We start from the raw sequence: 22,706 nt of genomic DNA on the forward strand, positions 1-22,706 counted from the left end.
TTCCACCTAAACATTAGGAAGAACTTCCTGACAGTAAGAGCTGTTCGACAGTGGAATTTGCTGCCAAGAAGCGTGGTGGAGTCTCCTACTTTGGAGGTCTTTAAGCAGAGGCTTGACAACTATATGTCAGGAGTGCTCTGATGGTGTTTCCTGCTTGGCAGGGGGTTGGACTCTATGGCCGTTGTGGTCTCTTCCAATTCTATGATTCTATGATTCTATGATTCTATGATTCTATGATTCTATGATTCTATGATTCTATGATTCTATGATTCTATGATTCTATGATTCTATGATTCTATGACAGTGTTTGTCTATGTTGGAGCTCTGTTGGAGGTTATAGACCTGCCCTTGCTTCTTCCTCAACTTCCTTGGGCTACTTGCACAGACAAGGACCAGTGCATCTGTGAAAGTCATTCCCATTCAGGAATGAACCATATTGGAAGGGGTAGGCTGTATGCCTGAGTCCCTTCCAATTCCTAGATCTAACAGGGATTCAGTTGCTGGAACGGCCAGATACCAGTAGGTTTATCGGTAATGGCCCCCCTAAGTATGGGTCATTAAGGTGATAAATCAAGTGGCTCTGTGCCAAAAGGCAAATGAATGGGCCTCTCTCCCTCAACTGTCTGTTAGTTAGAAAGACAAAGGCCAGAGTCAATGTGTGTGAGCTAGAAGCTGAAATCAGGCTGGGCAGCTGGGAGACAGAGTCATGCCTGATTTTGGGTGGGATCCAAGGCTGTGGCCATGGGAGAAGCAAGACCCTCTTTGGGTGTTAATGCTGTGAGCCCTTCCATTGTAAGCTCAGGTAGTTGTTGTTGTTTAGTCGTTTAGTCGTGTCCGACTCTTCGTGACCCCATGGACCAGAGGACGCCAGGCACTCCTGTCTTCCACTGCCTCCCACAGTTTGGTCAAACTCAGGCTGGTAGCTTCGAGAACACTATCCAACCATCTCGTCCTCTGTCGTCCCCTTCTCCTTGTGCCCTCAATCTTTCCCAACATCAGGGTCTTTTCCAGGGAGTCTTCTCTTCTCATGAGGTGGCCAAAGTATTGGAGCCTCAGCTTCAGGATCTGTCCTTCCAGTGAGCACTCAGGGCTGATTTCCTTCAGAATGGATAGGTTTGATCTTCTTGCAGTCCATGGGACTCTCCAGAGTCTCCTCCAGCACCATAATTCAAAAGCATCAATTTTTCAGCGATCAACTTTCTTTATGGTCCAGCTCAGGTAGTATATATGTGTAAATAAACCATATATCCTAAAAACACCACAGTCTCCACTGTTCTTCATTCTGAGGAAACAAGATCCTGGGGGAAGCACATGGAACACCTGGAATCTTGCCCTGCTTGGAGATTGGGGTGGCATGCAACAATATTTTTGTGAACAGAGCCAGATTACAACAGAGACAACAAATACAACAACAAGCAGGCATAGTGTTACAGTAGTGCAATAACACCTGAGTAGGGATGGAGGATTATTATTTTTTATTAAAAAAATTATTATTAAACATTTCACCGTAACAATTTATCAAAAACATATCAACCTCATTTTCCCCCCCCATAAATTTCCCTCCCCCTTCCCTAAAAAGAACCCACCCTCCCACCCCCTCCAGGACATCCCTCAGTTCCTCTCTCTGGTTTTTAAACACATGTTACTCTCTGCATGTTCCCAAATTGTAATGATCCTTAATTTATCTGTCTATATGTTACCTATAATAAATTTGTGTCTGTTTATTCGAAGCCTGCCAAGGAGATCAGTTCATTTTGTTGTTTCTTTAAGTATTTTGTAAAAGGTTCTCATTTTTCTTTAAAATCACAGTTGCCCTTGTCACATAATTTATGTGTCAGTTTTGCCAGTTCCACGTAGTCCATCAGTTTGCCTTGCCACTGCTCTTTTGTCGGGATTTCTTCATTCTTCCATTCTTGTGCTATTAAGACTCTTGCCGCCGTTGCCGCATACATGAATATGTTATTCAGTTTCCTTGGCAGGTCTTTTCCTACAATCCCTAACAGAAATGCTTCAGGCTTTTTAACAAATGTTAATTGGAACATTTTCTTCAATTCATTATATATCATTTCCCCAAAAAAATAAATTTCACTACAATCCCACCTTCTTTTTCCTTACATTTCCAACATATACTGGAGCCGGTTTTATACATTCTTGCTATCTGAACTGGTGTTATATACCATCTATACATCATTTTCATATAGTTTTCTTTCAATAATGAGCAATCTCATTATTAGTAAATAGGGATGGAGGATTTTACTTGGGGTACATTTTTATGCTAACTTGCCCCCCGAAGACCAACGCACAGATCAGAGCATAATTAACGTTACCATTTCGCAGAGGTCGCAGGTATAGGACATCACAAGCACCTGTGTTCTCCATCTCCTCATCTCTTCATTCCATAAAGGTATTTTAAACAGGAGTGCCAACCACCATAAAAATAATTCACAGCTTGAGGCCATCTGGAACCTGGGAGGCTGCTGTGTAGGAGGTAATGATTTGTGCTTGTTCTTGAGAAGAAGTCATGGGAATGGCTCTGTACTAATGTTAACTGTCTCCCTTTTTTAACCTGTGAATGAAATAAAGTTCTTCAGAAACGTAAAGAGTGGGAGGACATGAAAAGCCTCACGTTGAAGGCCATAGCTCAGCATCTGCTTTGCACACAAAGCTCCCAGCTTCAGTCTCCAGCATCTAAGAACACAACCCTTTACTCTGGGAGTAACCCCCATTACATTCAAAGGGCCTAGCTTTCAGGTAGATTAGACATCCATAGGGTTGTGCTGTACTGCACAGGAGTTTTACACGGTGAGACGAAAATCTCTCTTTCAAAATATTACTTTGAAATTTGAACCTGAAATTTCTTATTCAAAATGTGAGCAGCAGATTTGGTAAATCTCAGATATGTGTTTCAGCTTTCGCTTCATGGTAAATGTAAGATAGGGGGACGTGGGTGGCGCTGTGGGTTAAACCACAGAGCCTAGGACTTGCCGATCAGAAGGTCAGTGGTTCGAATCCCCGTGATGGGGTGAGCTCCCGTTGCTCTGTCCCTGCTCCTGCCAACCTAGCAGTTCGAAAGCAAGTGCAAGTAGATAAATAGGTAAAGGTAAGGTAAGGTAAACAGCTTTTCCGTGCGCTGCTCTGTTTCGCCAGAAGCGGCTTAGTCATGCTGGCCCCATGACCCGGAAGCTGTACGCCAGCTCCCTCGGCCAATAAAGCGAGATGAGCGCCGCAACCCCAGAGTCAGTCACGACTGGACCTAATGGTCAAGGGTCCCTTTACCTTTACTAAATGTAAGATGCTACTGGCTTCAGGTTTCGGAGAGTCCTCAGACAAGTTGGTTGGTTAACAGAGTCATCTCCTCACTGTTGTAACTACCATCCCGGTCTGAATGGGCAGCCAGCAGGAGAGGACAAAGCAAGCAGAAGATGTTCCTCCTTCTCCTTACTCCTGTCACTGCTTATTATTATTATTATTATTATTATTATTATTATTATTATTATTTTATTAATACCCCACCCATCTGGCTGAGTTTCCCCAGCCACTCTGGGTGACTCCCAACAGAACACCAATAACAATAATAAAAAGCAACAACATCAAAAATTAAAAACTTCCTCAACAGGGCTGCCTACTTGCATATGAACAGACGGTGACAGCAAGAAGTTAGCCAAGACTGTGAGGCAAGTCTGCTTTCGTTCATGAATTTCCAAGCTGACCTCAAACATTATTACTTCCTGTAACAGGGAAATAATACTAGTCTACTTTACAGGGTTGTTGTTGCAAGTATTGCTAAGATAATATATGCAAAGCTTGTTGAGTGCTTAGTGGGAAAGTTGCATAGAAGCTAGTATCATCACCATCATTATCAGTAGCAGCAGGAGTTTTTGCTTAGTTATAGAGGCTTAGGCTACAGGTTACGAATTCATTTATCTAGAAGAAAGGATGGGCATGTTGATTTTGCCCCTTTCCCTTGGAAAAGCAAGTGCATGCAAATGAAATTCAGATTCATTAGGTGGCTGGCGGGAAAAGGAGACGAGAAGTACAACAGCGGTCTGCTCATGGATCTGAAAAATTAGGGGGCGAAGATATGAGAATAATGAGCCTGGGGTTCAAAAGGTTCCCTTTAATGTGCATCAAGCAGTTTTTCAGAATACACGCTAACTACAGGAATTTGCTGTTTAGCAGTGATGGGTCATGTCAGACCTGGATGCCTCTTGATTGCCTGTTGAGATGACAGCATGCAGCACACTTTAGTCTTCAGCCAACATGAATCAAGTGTTAACATATTTTCCCTTAATGAGCTCATCAGACTGGAGCACAAGTTAAAGTGGGGGGTCAGATATTCCTGTTTGTTTAGCTGCCCTGAGATCTCTCATGTCCTATTTCAGCAAGCGAGCATCTCATTATGAATCAGAAGCGTCACAGTCTAATCCATAGTGCTTGAATAGTGAGCTCTACCTGAAGACCCTAAAAGTTTGATGGTTTGTGGGACAAGGGGTTGGTGATGGAAGCTGCTGCCCTATTTCTGCTCCCTTATACTCCAAAGTGAGATAATGCTAGAAATGTTTGGTTGCATTTAATGTCCCTCCCAGGATGAATAGCAGCTTTGGGGAGGTGGATGCTTTTTGGCAGGAAAGTGATGTTGAAGGAGGGAGGCAAGTCCTCCATTTCCATTTGCCATGGCCCCAATCCTCTCCTGGGACCCCTGGGAATACCTTTAAAGAAAAAGAAACACATTCAATGCAATCACACATTGATTGACTAGTTTGGCCTTTGTACAGAGTGAGGGATGTGGCCTGCATTGAGGAGAGGAAAAGCTCCAAAACAATGACACAATTGTCCTTTCTTTCAGATACAAGAAGATAGGGCAGGAATGGCCAATGCAGTGTCCTCCAGATGTTGTTGGACTCCAGCTCACATCAGCCTGAGCCATCAGGGTGGGATCTGCCATCCAACAACATCTGGAGGGCCACAGTTTTCCCATTAAGTGAATTTGAGCCATGAACGTTTAGATGAATCTCCCACCCCCTTTCAGCTGCAGGTATATGATGGATGGGTGTATGTATGTATAGACACATTTGTAAAATAAGTGTCTGCCCATCTCTCACTAAACACAGGAATGAGGAGTGTCAGCTAGTCTTAGAAGTTATCTCTGTTGACTGCCTGCCAAATATTAATTAGTCTTGCACTTTGGTGGGGAAACTGATGTGTTCCCCAAATACAAGATGTGGCTTATGTAACCCCAACAGTATATAAGCTCCGAAAACACCTCTGTTGGTAGAATCTCTATGCCAGGCTATCCAGAAAGTGCTGCATACTGGCCAAGCTCCAGTTTCAGGAATCACATCCGTTGCTGACAAGTATCCCTGCAGCTAAAGGGGTGTAAGCTATTTGCATTGCTTTTTGTTTCCTTTTAACTATTGAATAAAGACCTTGCCCTGCACCCCATTTGTGTGTTCTTTGCATTCCGAATCCCAAAAGAAGCTCTGCCCCTTGGCACAACAGGAGCTGAGATCAAAAAGCTTGCACCTCCTCTTCATGCTAGTTCCTGGTTGGAAAGGCAGACAAACTGAACTCCTTGGTAACACTGAAGGCACCTTCAGAATTGTGGAAGATGGAAGGAGGCAATGGTCACTTCATTTCCTTCTGCCCAAGATATTTCCTCTGTTGTGATCCAGAACATGAGAAAGATAGAAACACTTTTTGTCCTCCCATCTCCTCAGATGTTATGGTGGGGAACATGACCTGAAGATGATGGTGATGATTATGGTGATTCCATTTAATTGCCAAAGTAGTGTGACACCTTGGGCCTCATTCGACACCATTCGATCCCCAGTTTGTTCACTGTTACCCAAAAGGGATCCTGAGGACTGGTTATTTTAGAGAGACAGAGACAGACAGACGAAACCCTTCAATTTGAACTTAGGGGATGTATCTTTATAAACCGCAGCAAAACTACTAGACCCACAGTTGGGAACCCACAGAAAACATGCATATATGCATTAAATACTGCTGGACATGTGTTGCAGCAGTTGAAGGGGAACCAACATTAAATAAGCCTTGTGGCAAACATTGATTGTACAGATTTAACCTGAGGACATTTCGGTGCAAACCGGGCTCCCAAAATGGACTCTCAATGGAATCCAGTGCATTCCCATCAATCTCGGATTCAGTTATCCAAGAAGTCTACCTAAATGAAGCACCTGAATCCAGATTTGTGGGACTTCCCTAGCTCACTCATCCCCCCCCCCCCGCTCCTATTAAATCCAGGCCAGAGAAGAATTCTGAGGCATCCTACTGTAAGCATTCTAGGTTGCCAGGGTCATATTCCAGACCTGGTGCTACAGAGGCATTAAGCGCAACAGCAATCGACAAAATACTACTGGTAAACAAAATGTTGGCAGTATTAATAGTAAAATAAAGAAGAGATTTCAAGTCATTGTTGTGAATTTTCAGTACATTTCCTTATCAGTTTGTAATCTTTTTTTCCCTTTTACATGTAGTTTAACAACTAAAACAGGTAGAAAATGACTATATTTCGTGATTATATAGAACTATTACTTAATTCTTCTTTAGCTTGAAGAAGCTGCTTAATGGTTAATATATTTGGTTGGGTCCCCTCTTCGTGTATTCTCTCAATCCAGTGATCACTCTTCCTTTGAACCAAATAAGCACAGTTAATTCTAATATTCCTTTGTAGATTTGATTAAGTCGTCAGGATCTGCCTAATTTACTTCCAGACATTTAATCACCGAGCAAGTGCAAAAATGTGCTTCATTAAAGGGACACACTACTATGCTTAGTCTGAAAACTATCTAGGGAAGAGAGTTTACAAATGGAAACACTTTGGATTTCAGATAATTTACGCGGGTGGCACTGTGGTCTAAACCACAGAAGGTTGGCGGTTCGAATCCCCGTGATGGGGTGAGCTCCCGTTGTTTGGTCTCAGTTCCTGCCCACCTAGCAGTTCGAAAGCACGTCAAAGTGCATGTAGATAAATAGGTACCACTCTGGTGGGAAGGTAAACGGTGTTTCCGTGCGCTGCTCTGGTTCGCCAGAAGCAGCTTAGTCATGCTGGCCACATGACCCAGAAGCTGTCTGCGGACAAACGCCAGCTCCCTCAGCCTATAGAGCGAGATGAGCGCACAACCCCAGAGTCATCCGTGACTGGATCTAACTGTCAAGGGTACCTTTACCTTTACCTTACGTGTTCTATTCACTCATGGCATGGCACATGTAATATCAGTTGCATTGGTTATGCGATTATATAGGCTTTATTGATGGGCTTACTAGGGAGCGCTATGATGGCCTGCATTTTATGTGTCTCGAGGTGTTTGTTTTGAGATAGTTTCATATGAATAAATATTATCTATTTGTGCGTGCAACATTCTTCTTCCTAATGCAATCTTCCATAGGCATCAGGTATGCAGGATCCAATTTTCGTTCAGACAAGGCTTGTGAACCCAAATAGGTCATGGTGGCCTGACACCAAGGTCTCCTTCACACACATCCATACAAATGTAAAGGCAATAGCTCAAAATGAAAGGTCATAGCTCAGTGATGGAGCATCAGTTTTGAATGCAAAAGGTCCCAAGATCAATCCCTGGCATCTTCAGGAAGACCTGGGAGAAATGATCACAACTGGATCCCTTGAGAGCCACTGCCAGGTCAGTGCAGATGATACTGAGCTGGCTGGACCCAGTTATAATCCAAAATGGTGCTCATATTTTTATGCATTTCACAGCACAATGAATGGCTCTACCCATACACTTACATAACTTTCATCAAGTTGCATCTGACTTGCTTGGAGATATCAGCCTGGCTGTTACAACGATTATATATGCAGGCTTGGAAGCAATGAAAATTAACCATGACTCTCATGTTTCAAACTTCATTAAAATATTTTTTACCAAAAAATTCAAATGAGATTTTAAAGAAGGAAAAGCAAATGATTAAGATGCATCAGGTACTGGAGGCATGTTTGTATAATTAAGAAGGTTCATATGCCTTCACACAGGCTGTCTCTATTTTCTTAATAATATAATCAGCGAGTTGCTAGCTGAATACTAGTGACTTGTTTAACAAAACCAATGAAGGCTTAGGAAATGTTCTGCTTAGCTAGATGGATAGAAGGATAGATGCATACATATATATTCACAGTGGCCCCACTCTCCAGAATTGTCATATTGATTCACAGGCTGAATCAAGTTGGAGTCATTTTGGAGACTGGGTGGTGAATATGGTACTGAATGAGACTGAATTTACCAACTGTGGCAAAAACACTCCCTGAGCACCATATTTCGCCCATGCATCATCAACTTCCTACTAAGAAAAGACCAAACTGAGAGCCAGAAACATTTTTTCTGCTGCTGCCCTCGCTCTGAAGCTTTACTGTGATGTCACATGGTGTCACCATGAAGCCAAATCAGACTGAGGGCAGGACCCAGAAATACTCATATATTTTCACTCCAAACCCTGGATTTCTATCTAGTGACCTTTTACATTCTTGTAGCATTTAAAAAGTGGCAAGCAATGGCACTACTTTGGGGGAGGGGGTTGACCTGCTACAACCAGAAATAATAACAGAATTGTCATAATCTGTATAACACACTTTAGAGCATGGGTAGGCAAACTAAGGCCCGAGGGCTGGATCCGGCCCAATCGCCTTCTAAAACCAGCTCGCAGACGGTCTGGGATTCAGTGTGTTTTTACATGAGTATAATGTGTCCTTTTATTTAAAATGCAACTCTGGGTTATTTGTGGGGCATAGGAATTTGCTTTTGGTTTTTTTCAAAATATAGTCTGGCCCCCCACAAGGTTTGAGGGACAGTGGACCGGCCCCCTGCTGAAAAAGTTGCTGACCCCTGCTTTAAAGTGTTCAAAAATGTCTACATGCATTCAGTAATCCTTACAACTACCCTATAAACTAGGCCAGAATTATTATCCCCATACTGCAGAAGACAAATCGCAGCTTATCTAACGCCACCTAGTGGCTTCATCATTAAGACAAGATGTGAACCAGGGGTATCCTGGTACACAACTCATCAAACCACTGCAAAATGGTCAGAGTTACTGGAAGTTGTCTAGCTGTATGTATGCACCCTAGAAATTAAGTTCCGCTCATTCATAGAAAATTTTCTGTCACATACTTTGGCCAACAGAAGTGCAAATAGCTACAGGAAAGCGTTCTGTTGTTGGGGGGAAAATAACAATTGCAATCAGGCAATAATCAGGGGAAAGGGTGGAGCCAATACCCTTTCAATGCGGGGAAAGGAAATCATTGATGGCCTCCATTCAAAATTCCGCCTGCAGCAATAGAAAACCAGCCTGTTATTCATAACTTATGAAAAATTCATTGGCAAGCTGTAGGCATATCCAATCAGCTGATTATATGCAAACCACTTTGATGAGGACAGGGATACAATAGCTGGTGTCCACGGCAGCGAGACCCCTTTGACAGTGGTGTTTCTGAATTGACGGATGCTGGCTGGCCGGCCTCTCATCCTTCTTCCTTCTCTCCACCATTGGCCTTTAGAAATAAAGAGCTTATCTATTCTCCCTTGGTTGGCTTCCCTCCTCCTGCCACCTGTGATAGAGGTTAAATGTGGCTAAGGAAAGCAATTAAAATAGATCTGTCATCTTATTCAAATGTGTTGTGCACGCAATATACTGCCTACAAAGTGAAGTGACACTGTAGGATGGTAATTGAGACGCTTCCCTGTTGACAGCTTGTGACTGATAAGGAAATTTTCTTTATGCACTTCCTCAAATGTGCCAAACGTAGAGCCCATATTGTAATTGAGGAAAGGAAAGACACTTGGGCTATGACATACCCAAGCCTTGGTGAAGTCATCTCATTACTTTCTTGGCAACTGAAGGCCAAGAGAGATATTGATGGAGAATTTTCATGGCCATTTGTCCGGTGGTGAAATTAGTAAGAGTTTGCTGTGAGATGGCAGACTAGCAAGCAGAATGGATCACAATGTTGAATTGCATCATAGAGTTGGAGGGAGTTTTATAGGTCAACTATAAACTGACAAACCGGTACGTGTCCAGAGGAGGGCAACCAAAATGGTCAAAGGCCTGGAAACGATGCCTTATGAGGAACGGCTAAGGGAGCTGGGCATGTTTAGCCTGGAGAAGAGGAGGTTAAGGGGTGATATGATAGCCATGTTCAAATATATAAAAGGATGTCACATAGAGGAGGGAGAAAGGTTGTTTTCTGCTGCTCCAGAGAAGCGGGCACGGAGCAATGGATCCAAACTACAAGAAAGAAGATTCCACCTAAACATTAGGAAGAACTTCCTGACAGTAAGAGCTGTTCGACAGTGGAATTTGCTGCCAAGAAGCGTGGTGGAGTCTCCTACTTTGGAGGTCTTTAAGCAGAGGCTTGACAACTATATGTCAGGAGTGCTCTGATGGTGTTTCCTGCTTGGCAGGGGGTTGGACTCTATGGCCGTTGTGGTCTCTTCCAATTCTATGATTCTATGATTCTATGATTCTATGATTCTATGATTCTATGATTCTATGATTCTATGATTCTATGATTCTATGACAGTGTTTGTCTATGTTGGAGCTCTGTTGGAGGTTATAGACCTGCCCTTGCTTCTTCCTCAACTTCCTTGGGCTACTTGCACAGACAAGGACCAGTGCATCTGTGAAAGTCATTCCCATTCAGGAATGAACCATATTGGATTCTATGATTCTATGATTCTAGTCCTCGCCCTTGCTCAGCACAGGAAATCCAGAATTATTTCAGCATCTCTTGGGATGAGCCGGTTGGGGGGGGGTGTGTTTATCTTCAACCTATAAATCGTATTCTTTGTGTGTACGCTGTGGAAGTTTCAGTAAAGCGGTTAAGCTCACCAACATGTAACAGTTGTTTTATGCAGAGTTGTTTTACGTGGCACACACAAAACCCGCACTCTACACACAATATACAGGTTACACGGAGGCTTTTCTCTGCTGTACTTCAAAGCCCACAAGCAAGTTCTAAGTCAATTTGCACAGCATCGTGCAGCAGTTTAGAGTTCCTTGAGTCCTGAACTCTGACAATTCTTCTCAGACAATCTCTTCTCAAAGTATTCAGATAACTCCACAGTTCAGCAACTATCCACTCCTTCCTGATAATGACCAACCGCCCACAATTCACTGTGTAATCTGAGCACTTTTAAACACAAAATTACTGCCTATTCTGTGTAGTAACACTGATAAGGAAGTCACCAAATTTAGCCAGGTGCATCTCAGGAATGAGTCAGCTCTTTCCTCACTAATGGAGTTAACCCATTAACTGCATTAATTAACAGTAACCTATTTACAGTTGCAGCCTTCAGCAAAATCATCATTATCATCAGGAAAGAGAACTGAAGGTGACAGGAAGATGTGCAGTGCTCATTTGTCTTTGGAACTGATGACAAATTTTGGCCAAGAGAATTGTGAGCATTCCCTAATGTGCCATTGTGCATATGCTAAAATTTGCCTTGCCTGCTCCTGAGCTGCATCCCTGTTATCCCTCAGGCTCCGGAGGACAGAACGATTACCACTTTATTACAAGCACCACTGACTTAGTGGCCCAAATGTCTTTCCAGACCTTGGAAGAAATTTCAACTGTAGCACCATGCCATTGTGAGACGACGTCCTCCCAGCCAGGCTGCAATGAACATCCAAAAGCCAGGATAAGGATCATTTGCATAAGACATTACAAGTGGTTGTCCCTTTCGTTAGCTGTCGCCTCTCTGATTATCTCCTTGGGGGAGGAGAAGGAAGTTATGAACTTTGAAGTAGGTTATTAATTATTCATCTCTCCATTGCCAGGAATACGGCAACCTGATTCCCAGGAGCCGGCTCCAGAATTCATTATCTTCCTGCCCAGGTTTGCAATAAAAATAACACTGAATCTTAATCCTGTCACCTTCCCAGTTCCTTCCCTCCTCCAAATTGTCCTCCTCCTCGATAATCTCCGGAGGCCCACGCTGTGTGCTTAATTCTTCACTTTCCTCACTGCTCACAGAACACGAAGTGTGCATTCAATTGTGCTGCCTACCCATTAGAAATAAGTCCATTTCCTCACTGTGGGATGCTCTCCTTCAATCCTAGAGCAGTGAAGGTTTCTAACAGACATTTGCCTGGGTTTATTTGGTTCTCCCCTGCAGCAAACACAGGTCCAAGGTTACCTGTTCCACAGAGTTTGCTTCTTTCCCACTTGTTCAGAATAGATTCCGATGAATGCATCCTCTGTGGTGCACCCGTAAAAACTTACCACAGGGCAGCAAGACCCCATGTGGCGATCCAACTGACTGTAGCTTCATGCTATGTGGCATGGTGATCACCATTATCATGATCCTTTGAGCTCTTGGAAACCCAGGGAAGCTGGGGATGTGGTAAAGAATCTCACCAGGGAACTGGCAACTGCCTAAACCAGACGTGGTCCTGCTGCTGTTACTGGACTACAACTCCCATCATCCCTCACATCTGGCCATTTTGGCTGCAGCTGATAGGAGTTGTAGGACAACAACAATGGGAAGGCCTCAAGTTCTCTATCCCTGCTGTAGAGCAACTTGGCACGATCTGATTTTACATGAGGGAATGCACAATGTATTGACTTTTCAATGTCTTTCTTACATGATGGAGCTTTCTTGCAATGATTATTGAATATTGCTTTATTTGATACAAGTTGTTTATTTTAAGGAGCGTCTCCATCTCCACCATTCAGCCCGGACACTGAGGTCCACTTCTGAAGGTCTTCTGGGAGTTGCCTCCCTGCAGGAAGTTACAGGAAACCAGGCAGATGGCCTTCTCAGCAGTGGCACCCTCCCTGTGGAACACCCTCCCATCAGATGTCAGGGAGATAAAGAATTACACAACTTTTAAAAAACATCTTAAGGCAGCCCTGTTCAGGGAAGTTTTTAATGTCTAACATTTTATTATTTTTTATATTTTGCTGAAAGCCAGCCAGAGTGGCTGGGGAAACCCAGCCAGATGGGTGGGGTATAAACAATATTATTATTATTATTATTATTATTATTATTATTATTATTATTATTATTATTATTATTATTATTATTGCATATATGGTTTTGTGTTAAATGTCATCCTGTTCTGAGCTACTTTAGAAAGTTAAGTTGTATTCTGTCAGGGCTGGAGTCAGGCATAGGTCATCACCAAATCAATAAATCACGTGAGGCCAGTGAAGTTAACTCAAGGAAACAACCACAGCTTGGGCCTAGTGGTCTCAGAAACTCTTTCTAGGAGATCTTGCCCCGATGAAACAGTGGCAAGGACTGAATGTCATCACCTTCCCAGTGCATGCTAGGACTCCTCCTCTCCAGGGTCTTTCCAACGCAGTCTCAGATTGCATCTGTGCACAACCACACTCTGCTCTGCCAGTTTCATTACAGTGGTACCTCGGGTTAAGAACTTAATTTGTTCTGGAGGTCCGTTCTTAACCTGAAACTGTTCTTAACCTGAGGTACCACTTTAGCTAATGGGGCCTCCAGCTGCCACTGTATGATTTCTGTTCTCATCCTGAAGCAAAGTTCTTAACCCGAGGTACTATTTCTGGGTTAGTGGAGTCTGTAACCTGAAGCGTCTGTAACCCGAGGTACCACTGTACTCTGTGAGTTGTAGGAGACCAGGGGAAGGGGAGCTGGTCACAGCAGGAGGGGGTGTTTTTGAATGTGACAAATCTTGCAACTCCAGTGGATGGGCTTTATGAACAGTTTCCTTTGCCATTCTTCTAATTTGCCTTTCTTTACAGGTCTCTAGCATCCAATTAGGGAACGGCATTAGTTACTGCAGAAGAATAGAAAGACTGCTGATTTGAGGAGGCACCTGCTTCAGAGATACTTCATTGGCACTAAAGTGGCACTTCAACGGATAATTGCTGTAACTACTACTACTACTACTATTATTATTATTATTATTACTATTACTATTATTAAATGCATCAGCAGCTATCACAAGTGAGCGGGGGGGGGGAGCAACCCCAGTCAGCAATCGCATTTCACTTTCTGCTCATCAAGCCATGTGGCATCCACTTTGGTAACCTTGGGCCAGCTCACTCCTTAGACAGCTTTTATGGAAATAGCAGAGCTCATTCAAGCATATAATGGAGTTCCTTCCATTAAGCCAGCTCCTCTTGCTTCAGTGTGTCTTTTTCGTTGCTCGTAGTGATGGAGGATTTTTTGCAAAAAAAAAACTAAGCGCAAAATTGCTCCAAGGCCCAACAGCAACGTACCCAAGATATGTGGTGCAGATATAAGGATCTGCTCATATATATTCCTATTATGCAGGTTCAGTGACCAATTCTGTAAAAAGGGTTTCCTTTATTTCTGGTAATAAATAGAATTTTATTAATTTAGAAAATATCTTTATTTCATCTTCCCCTGACTCAAGGCAGATTATATCTAAAAGGTCAAAAGATAACAGTCTAGGAAACAAAACAGAAGCCTAACTATTTTTTAAAAAACCAGAAGCATGATAAAAACACAGCCGTGGTTCTCCAAAGTGAAATGCCTCCAGAAATAAAAGAATTTTGCATCATATCTGGGAATGTATCAGGGAGAAGCAACTCCTCATCTTAGGTGGCTGGGCTTTTTAGAACCTTAAGGTAGCTGTTAGGAAAGACCTGCCCATCAAAGCTGATGGTTTTCACCATCTATTAGCACTGCTTGGGAACCACATCTTTATCTCCCCCTGTCCCTGTTGGCCAACTTTGACAGGTGGGCAGGGCCAGCCACCTGTCAATCATCTGGTTGTCAGGCACTCCAGAATGCTGTGCAATCAGCAGGTCCTGCAAAGCCCCCTTTGGCCAAGCCCCGCCCTTAACTGCCACTGTTTTGTGATATGGTTAGTCTTAATATTGCCCAACTACAAATCTGGGGAGTGTTTGCTATGGACCATAATTACTACTACTTTTGCTTTGAGTGAACCTTCAAAATACTCCAATGGCATCCAAGTATGATCCTAAACGTATGTGTTTACTTGAAAGTCAATCTCACTGAGTTCACACAAAGTTAGTGTGTTTTGGATGGCAATTTCACAATGCAATCCAATGCTCACTTATCTCAATCCCATTGAACATAGTAGTTCTTCCTTCCAACGAAAATTCCATAAACGAGTGTTGTCAAACTGCAATCTGCACTTTTATCTGGGAGTAATTCTCATTAAAGTAACTGGGGCTTACTTGTAAGTAAACAGGCTTAAGCTCAGGCTGTGAAGCTTATGTTGATTGACTGTGGTGACTTTAGTGACCAATTTTGATCAATGATGAAACATTCAAATATGAAGGTCTGAGTTATTTAGCTTTTTTAAAAAATTGCTATTTTGGTTCCAGTCTATTATACTGGCGGTATAATAGAAAATATTAAAAATGGCTGTTCTTTTTAATAGTGAAAAGTAGCTTTAGGCTGCAATCCTAAACACACCGACTTGGGAGTAACTTCTGAATAACCATGTATAGAATTGTGCTGCATCTGTATTAAATTCCAAGGTGTCTCATACTGCCTTCAATATTTCAAATGATTTGTAATTATCAAATCAATGCATTAGTTAAAAGGCAGGTGATGAATCTACCCAATAAAAGTATTTAAGTGGTTGACAGCACTAGTATCATGGTAATGAATCTGTAATAATGACCCCCTGAAAGAGGTCCATGTGTGGTCAATATTATTCATTTATGTCAGTAGACTTCTTTTTCTATGCTTACAGTGGCTATTTTCTTTTGGCAAATGGGTTACACAGCTCATTTCCCATAGGCAGAAGATGAAAATGTCCCCCCCATGCTTTGAAGGCAAACTGTGCCATAAGAACGCAAGAAGAGCCTCCAGGATCAGGCCAATGACCCATCTCATCCAGCTTCTTTTTCTCACATTGACCTGTGGGAAACCCCCAAGTGAAATCCAAGCACTCTCTCCTTCTTCGGTTTCTGGGAACTGGTATTCAAAAGCAGATCATAGTCGCTGTGACTAATAGCCATTGACAGCCTTAGCCTCCATGAATTTGTCTAATCATGTTTTAAAGCCATCCAAGTTGGTAGCCATCCCTGCCTGCTGTGGCAGTGAGTTCCATAGTTAACTCTGCACGACTTGAAGAAGTGCTTTCTTTTATCTGTCCTGAATCTTCTAACATTCAGCTTCATTGGATGTCCATGAATTCTAGCGTTATGAGAGAAGAACCTTTCTCTATCCACTTTCTCCGTGCCATGCATACATTTATAAATCTCTGACTTGACTTTTCTCTAAACTAAGGAGTCCCACTGTGACCCAGTTTGCCATCTGAAGTAGGAAAATATCCTTGATCACAGTTTCACCCTCCTTTCCAAAAAGGAGGAGAAAGGGTGGGAGGAGAGAGATAATTTATTATAACTCCCCAACCCAATAAGGCACTAATGACGAAAGCAAAAAAAAAAAACCAGCCCAATAAACTGAGGCTGTGATCCTATGCAAATTACACGGGACAACTCCAATTGAGCTTGATAGGAATTACTTTGGTAGTCCTATCTAGGGTTGTGCTATAAGGCTTCAGTAGGGTTGTCATATTTTGAAGAGCAAAACAGAGGACACATGTGCCGACTCCTACCACACCTACTGAAATTCCCCTTTCCGCCACCTGCTAAAGGTGCAGAAGATCCTCTCCGCCTCTCCTCACCTGGCGATGCTGCTCCAGATCCCCCATTCCTCTCACATTCCCTAAAATCAAAGCCTGCCTATCCTTTAGCAGAAGTCATTTCCCCCAGCTGCTGATGACTCCATGTTCATCATCCTTGCCCTACAGCCCCGCTTCCTCCTCCCTCCCCGCTTTCCAGGCCCCTAGCCTCCTTGCCACCCTCCCTGGCATGCTTCAAGCCAGCCCCGGGGACCCTCTCTCAGTGCAGCCCCTCACTCTTAGCACCCAGAATCCTGCACTCCCTTCCCAGGCGCCCTTCGCAGCACTGATTGTTCCAAGCCTCCATGGCCAGCCTTTGTGCATCTCCCCACCCTGCTATGCAACAACCCCTTCACACTTCCACCTGCACACCACCGCCACATGTCCCCTCAACCCTCCTGGCGACCTGCCTGCCTGCTGTCTCCTCAATCAGTCACACTCATACCCCCCCCTTTCCTCTCTCTCTCAGACCCCCCCTTTCCTCTCTCTCTTCCCTCCTCCCCCTTTTCCCTGCCACCACCACTTTTGTTACCCCCCTGCCATCTGCCACTGCTATTGCCTGCCTCTCTGGCTGCCTGCATCCCCTCACTGCTGCTGCTTTTGACACCGGGCTAGCCAACAACAGCAAAAACCAGAATATTTTTCCAAATCTTAAAACTCTGCCCAGAAAGAACTTTTAACCATGAAAAAGAGGACATATCCGGGAAAATCAGGACGTATGGCAACCCTAGCTTCAGTCCTGTGTACGCTTACCTGTGAATAAGCCCCGTTGAACACAATGGGATTTATTTCTGAGTAAATAGGCATAGGACAGCATTGTAAGACTAAGCACATAATCTGGCATAATACTAGCAGTGTTTCTTTTCTCAGCTATGTATCTCGAGGTACAGACAGCTCAAAAAGAATAGGTTCCTTAAGTATGTTAGGCAATGCAGGAAGTGGTAATTGCTTTCATCTTTAAAATATTATCTCTTATCTAATTGAAATCCCCAAGAATTGAAATCCAAGAATCCATGTAAAAAGTGTGTAATGCACGTTAAGTAGCAGATTAATAAAAATAATAAGACGCAAAGATGCAAGGTACGTGAGATGTTCCAGTCACATTATGTAATTGCAGTATGAATAGCTAAGATCTCTGCAAGCATTAAGTATTCACTTGGAAATGAAAACTGTGCGTGAAGTCCTCAGATTCCTTTTAAGAGGAATTGCCAACATGGTCTTTCATGGGCACAATGGTGCCCTCGAGGGCTTTCTCTGGCACCCACATGGTTTCTGTCTCCGCTACCCTCACTGCCCTCTTGGTAATGATGTGGTGAGCATAGTTATCAGATCCCAGCATTGCAAAGCGGCATGAGGCTGGCCGGGCAGCTTGAGAAGCGCACATGGCTGTTGTGTCCTTCTCATTCCACCCCAGCCTTGAGGCACCTTGAGAGGTGGACTCCTTTTGTCCTCTGCCCCCTGCTGCCCCCAACGAGAAGATGCTGTAGATTGAAAAGGGGGTAAGCTGCACCTGGTGCAATGTTCCTTTGGATGCAATTCAAAATGTACAGGAGCCTTCTTGGGGTCTGGACCTAGCAGCACCATTTATTCTCAAGGAGTGCCATACGGAAGAGGGAACAAGCTTGTTTTCAGGAGAAAGCTTGGGAGGGTAGGACTTGAACCAGTGGCTTCAAGGAGATTCTGACTAAACATCAGGAAGAACTTTCTGACAGTAAGAGCTGTTCGACAGTGGAGTGATCCTTCTCAGGAGGTTCTGGACTCTTGTTCCTTGGAGGTTGGATGGCCACCTGTCATAGATGCTTTCAGGAGGTTGGACTAAATGATTCTTGGGGTCCCTTCCAACTCTGCAATTCTATGATTCTGCAACCTTAGGCTTCCCCTACCTTATTTTTAAAAAAGGTTCCTTCTCTCTGTGTCCTCTCTTCAAAGCCATAGCCAAAACATGTAGTGAGCTTCAGATCACCTGGGGCAAGGTCAGCAAGCACATCATTGCTGTCCCAGGTAGAATAATGAAGCTATCAATAACAATTAGATGAGGGTTAATAAGTGGAAGATAATGAGAGGAAACACAAGGTCACATTGAAGCAGACAGTGAACACCTTGCTTTAGAAGGGCATTGGTTGCTCCACACAATCAACAGACAAGAATTTAATGCTTACCTTCTGTTCAAAGTAGTGGAGTCCTACTCAGCAGAATATTTCCTGGCCTGCTTCGAGGCCTGTACTGAACTTAATCTGAGCCATAGTCCATCAGAGAGCAAACCCAGGATTCTCTTTCCATGTTAAAAGTCAGCTCTAGAACACAAAGTGTAACCATTGGGAATGGAGTGTGTAGAAGCTCTCTTAACAGCACAATGCTATTTGTTTCTGCTCAGAATTCAATAGATTGGAGCCCAATTTAGTCTCGTCTGTTATTGAATAATATTGAAGACAGGAGTGCCTGGCGTGCTCTGGTCCATGGGGTCACGAAGAGTCGGACATGACTAAACGACTAAACAATAACAACAACAAATTATTGAATAAACACGTTTTTTGTTTGTTTGTTTTTTACAAAAAGAGCTCAAAACAACTTGACAATGAAGAAATAATGCATACATTAAAAATAACATAAACAGAGCAAAATCTAAAACTCATCCATATTTTTAAAAGGCAGGACTGAAACACCCTACTCACTAAAAGGGAGGTCACAGGTCATTAGAAGCCAAAGGCCTGGTGAAAAAGAAATGTTTTTGCCTGGTTCCTAAAGTTAAGTAATGATGGTACCAGGAAAGCTTCCCTGGGGAGAGGATTCTACAAGCGGGGAGCCACCACTAAAAAGGCTACTAGTTCTTGTGTTGCTACCTGCCAGATCTCCAGTGGAGGGTGCACACAGAGCAGGGCCTCAGATGATGATGATGTTGACAGTGTCTGAGACAGTTCATATGGGAAGAGTCAGTCCTTGAAGTACTGAGAACCTGAGCCAAATAAGGATTTATAGAATTTATGTTTCTTGCTTTAGACTCATAGAATTGTAGAGTTGGAAGGAACCCAGTCTAACCTCCTGCCATGCAGGAATCTCAACAAAACCATCCATGACAGATGGCCATCGAACCTTTGCTTAAAACCCCCACCCATTCCACTGTTGAACACCTCTTACCGTCAGAAAGTTCTTCCTGGTGTTTAGTCAGAATCTCCTTTTCTTGTAAGTTGAATATATTGGTTTGAGTCCCACCCTCCCAAGCAGGAGAAAACAAACTTTCTCCTTCTTCCATGAACAGCCCTTGAGATATTTGAAGATGACTATCATAACCCCTCTCAGTCTCTCCTCAGTCTCCCCTTTTCCAGGCAAAACATACCCAGCTCCCTCAACCATTCCTCATAAGGCTTGGTTTCCCTTGAACATCTTGGTTGTCCTCTTCTGCACAAGTTCCAGCTTGTCAATATCCTTCTTAAATTGAGGCACCCAGAACTGGACATAGTATTGTTACGATATAGAAGCAATGCGGCCGCGAGCTGGTAGCTTGAAAGCAAAACATAATGGGAATGTTGGGACTGTTCCGTGGGAAACAGAGGGACAGTCTATTCACAGTGCAGAAGGCACCAGAATTAGCTCAGAGTTTAATATGAGCTGTACTGGAAGTACAGGAGGAGTTTGTCTCTCGGCTGCTGGAGTTTGAAGAGAGCAGTCGTGTTTTCTGTAATGCTGCAAAGACAGAAATAAAGGCATGTAAATACGTTTCTGTCTATCTCTTTCCCCTGCCTGGGGGGCAGGAAAGAGGGGTGTGTTCTTCTCACGCTGAGAAGGATCGCCTATCGCGACCTCTGCCTGGATCTTGCCGGGAAAGCAGACAGGGAGGTCAACAGGAGATCAAGCCGGGTGCCTGGAGAGTGGCCAGTTTCTCCTGATAAAGGCTTGATTCCCAACAAGTATTCCAGGCAAACAGAGTGGTACAGTTACTTGTACTTCCTTTTATCTGGACAGTAAGGCCTGAAGAGTGTTTCAGTAGTCCAGTTATCCAGGGACAATTTAGGTTGCCTTCTAGAAGCTGGAAAGGAAACAATTTACGTTTCTATTTACATTTGAAACCACTAGAAAAAACAGTTGTGAGTGAAGCAAACATTGCTCTGCGCTGGTGGAGAAAAGGAAGGTTAAAGAAACAGTTTTCTACCCTCAGCTGAAATGTTTGAAATGCATCATAGTGTGTGATTGCACTCTTAATGGCACCAATCTTTTGCCTGTGCATGTAATGGCTTTTGGATAAATATTCCTGCTTGAGTCCTGTGGATTATGAGTTATTTTATAATCCTGGGATTATTTGGCACTCCTGGATCTGCATGCTAGATGTATATTATTTTATGCTTTCATTCAGTAACACTGAATTTAACCCTTTCTTTCTGTGCCATTCCCCCTCCACAAATTGGCCCCAGTGCCATACAATGCAAATATTCCTCGGAGTGGAAGTAAAAGCTTCAAGGATGAAGCCAGTGTGGTGTAGTGGTTCAGAGCGGTGGACTCGTAATCTGGTGAACCGGGTTCAATTCCCCGCTCCTCCACATGCAGCTGCTGGGTGACCTTGGGCTAGTCACACTTCTCTGAAGTCTCTCAGCCTCACTCACCTCACAGAGTGTTTCTTGTGGGAGGAGGAAGGGAAAGGAGATTGTTAGCCGCTTTGAGACTCCTTCAGGTAGTGATAAAGCGGGATATCAAATCCAAACACCCTCTTCTGTTGGGGGGGGGGTGACCCAGTACAAGTGTGAGAGGGGTGTTAACCTCTATCGCCAAAGCACCGTGATCCTAATTTTGATTGTGACTGGATATATGTGTGTGTGCTGTGGCTGCTGCTAAAAAAAAGTTGTGGCCAGTATCTTTTTATCTGATGTCCATTTCGCAGGCTTTGATTATCATTACACTCCCATTTCTGTGCTTCTTTTGGAGAAATGGGATAATAGCACAGTGGTACCTCGGGTTAAGTACTTAATTCATTCCAGAGGTCTGTTCTTAACCTGAAACTGTTCTTAACCTGAAGCACCACTTTAGCTAATGGGGCCTCCTGCTGCTGCTACACCGCTGGAGCACAATTTCTGTTCTCATCCTGAAGCAAAGTTCTTAACCTGAAGCACTATTTCTGGGTTAGCGGAGTCTGTAACCTGAAGCGTATGTAACCTGAAGCGTATGTAACGCGCTGTAATAACTATGAAAAATAATAATTATAATAATCAGTGGAATGCAGCATAGTGCTATGGAGAACATTGCATCAGTACAAGGATTTCTGCTTGCACAGTGGAACATTGTACCTCTTTCTTCCCCGGGTACCTCCTTAATCTGTTCTAGGGGTTCCCCCAATCCTCTACACATGGGGGAAGGAGGAAGATCCCCTGCGCATGCGTCGAAATCTTTGGAATTGCAGTCTGATAGTCCCATCCATATAAGTTTGAGTGTATATTGAGGATATGATTATTGTTAGAGTCATTCTTTTGTTACAGATGATTTCATTTTTTGTAATGTTACATGTTGGCAGCCACCTTGATCTGAGCGACCCTGTCTATAAAGACAAAAAATAACTAAATCAATAAACAGAAATGCAATAGAGATCCCTATGGAATCTGCCTCATATCCCTTCTTTCCCTTACATGTCATAAGCAGGGGTTTGAGCAAAGGGAAGGGAACCTTTACTGCCCAAGGGCCACAATCCACCATCAGCAACCTTTCAGGGGCTACATGCCAATCGTGAGTGGAACCAAAGGCAAAAGTAGGAAGAGCAACAAATGTGAGGTTTTGTCTTTCTTAGTTGTTCAGGCCTAGGCCATACCAGGGTGACATACATTAACATACAGAGGAAAACTCCCTTGAAACTAACCAGCAAATCAGAGTATGTGCTACCTCAGCAAGGATCATGTCATTCTGACTGGTTGCTATGCAACAGCTCCATTCACCCGCTCTAATAAAACAGAATTCACCCTTTAGTTGTATGCAGAATGATCTCTGCTACTGCACTTTCAACAGGGATAACATTTGTTTGATGAAACATTGTCTAACTTCTCCGAGGAGGAATAATAATAATAATAATAATAATAATAATAATAATAATA

This window comes from Podarcis bocagei (assembly GCF_964188305.1).
Source record: "Podarcis bocagei genome assembly, chromosome: 1".
Lineage (NCBI taxonomy): Eukaryota > Metazoa > Chordata > Lepidosauria > Squamata > Lacertidae > Podarcis > Podarcis bocagei.